The sequence below is a fragment of the Ochotona curzoniae genome, unplaced genomic scaffold (assembly GCF_017591425.1).
Source record: "Ochotona curzoniae isolate NIBS_2020 unplaced genomic scaffold, NIBS_Ocur_1.0 scaffold_4505, whole genome shotgun sequence".
NCBI classification, from domain to species: domain Eukaryota; kingdom Metazoa; phylum Chordata; class Mammalia; order Lagomorpha; family Ochotonidae; genus Ochotona; species Ochotona curzoniae.
Genome location: NW_024467118.1, coordinates 34,407,890 through 34,409,861, shown reverse-complemented (window position 1 = coordinate 34,409,861; position 1,972 = coordinate 34,407,890). Strand labels below are relative to the sequence as shown.

The window sequence follows — 1,972 nt, the reverse complement described above, 5'->3', positions numbered from 1 at the left end:
TGAAGGAAGCTCCTGGCTCCTGGCTTCGGATCAGCTTAGCTCCAGCTGTTGTGGCCACTTGGGGAGTGAACCAGCAGGATGGAAGATCTTTCTCTTTCTCTCCTTCTTTCTGTATATCTGCTTTTCCTATAAAAATAAATAAATCTTTAAAAAAAGTTTTTAACTACAAAATCTAATAAGTAATTAAATTGAAGTTCTAAGCGTAATTTTATTTAACCTAAAGCAGATAGGAAAGGAAAAATAAGAGACTCAATAGTAGATTGGAACTACAAAAAAAGGAAATATAACATTATAGCCCATATCAATTCAACCATGTCAATGACTTCAGTAATTATAATCGGATTGGATAATAATTAAAAGGCAGAGGTTGTCAGAATTTAATATCAAACCTAACTATAAGTTGTCTATAAGAAATAAGCATTTAATATGCTCATTTTGACAGCACATATACTAAAATTGGAATGATGCAGAGATTAGCATGTTCCCTGTGGAAGGATGAAATGCAAATTTGTGAGGAAATAAGCATTTATAAAGAGATACACTGTGCAGTAAGTTGTGTGACTAATTTTGAGGTGTGACTGCTGGTGGTTTACAAGTCCTACCCTCTACCTCCCGGATTGGGTCCCACCTTTGTACAAGCTGAAAGCAAGCCGGCTCCCTCCCCTGGTGTTGACTCAAAGTCCAAGCCTGAGTGTGTGTGAGCCTGCAGCCCTGCAGTTAGAATACTCACATCCCAGAAAGGAGGACCTGGCTTCCTTACTGGCCCTGGCTTCCAAGGACAGCTTCCTGCTGGGGCTTAAGAGCTGCGTTTCTGCCACCTCTGAGAGGGCAGGGCTGAGTCCCTAGGTCCTGGCTATGGCTCTTGCTTAGCGGATGGCAACATGCTCCCTCCTCCTCCCTGGATCACTTGGTCTTCCCATGTCTCTGTCGCTCTTTGCCTGTTTTTAAACAGTAAACACAATTTAAGAAAGAAAGAAACTTCAACACCTGGCTCAATAGCTCAGTGGCTAAATCTTGGCCTTGAATGAACTGGGATCTCATATAGAAACTGCAGATTCATGTCCTGGCAGCTCCATTTCCCTTCCAGTTCCCTGCTTGAGTCCTGGGAAAGCAGTCAAGAATGGCCAAAAGCCTTGGGACCCTGCACCTGTGTGGGAGACCCAGAAGAAACTCCTGGCTTCAGATCAGCTCAGCTCTGGTCATTGTAGCCGCTTGGGGAGTGAACCAACAGATGAAAGATCTTTTTATCTGTCTCTCTCTCTCCTCTCTTTGTAAATGTGCCAGAAAGAAAGGAAGAGAGAAAGAAAAAAAGAAGAAAGAGAGAGAAGAAAGGAGGAAGAAAGAGAGAGGGGGAGGGGGAAAGAGGACAGGAGGAAAAGAAAAAAGAGAGAGAGAGAAGGGAGGGAGGGAGAAAAGAAGGAAAGAAAAAAGAAATTTCAAACCCAGCAAGTCTCTTAAACCAGCCAACTCCTAACCACAAGATAAACCAAATCTACTTTCCGTATCCTCCTCCCCTTGGCTCACACCATTCCTGACCACCTTGCCCTCACCTTACTCTCCCCCCTCCAAAGCCCTTATGTGAGTAACAAATCTTTCCATCATCTCTTGTTGTGCGTGGTATCATGAGCACTAACATTCAAATTCATTTGTGAAGATTGATCCTGCCCTCCATAAAAAATCCATACAAGCTGCCACTTGGGATGCCTGCATCCCATAGCAGTGGTGGTTCAAGTCCTGCTTCCTTCACTTCCAGTTCAGTTTCCTGCTGCCGCACTTGGGAAAGTGGCAGCTGATGGTCTAAGTGCTTGAGTTGCTGCCACCCAGGTCGGAGACCTAGTGCAACTTACAGCTCTTGGCTTCAGCCTGGCTGTTGCGATATTCAGGAGAGAAGCACTAGATAAAATATCTCTATCACTCTAGCTTTCAAATCAATCAATCCATTTCATTGATTACCAAAGTTACAAAGAAAATA

The 1,972-nt window shown here is 43.6% G+C and overlaps 1 non-coding gene across 1 annotated transcript; it reads left to right on the top strand.

Moving 5' to 3' along the window:
* Positions 1-426: 426 nt before the first annotated feature.
* Positions 427-530, top strand: LOC121146899. The gene has a single exon (XR_005882277.1). It is a non-coding gene; the product is annotated as a U6 spliceosomal RNA (small nuclear RNA).
* The last annotated feature ends 1,442 nt before the right edge of the window (positions 531-1,972 follow it).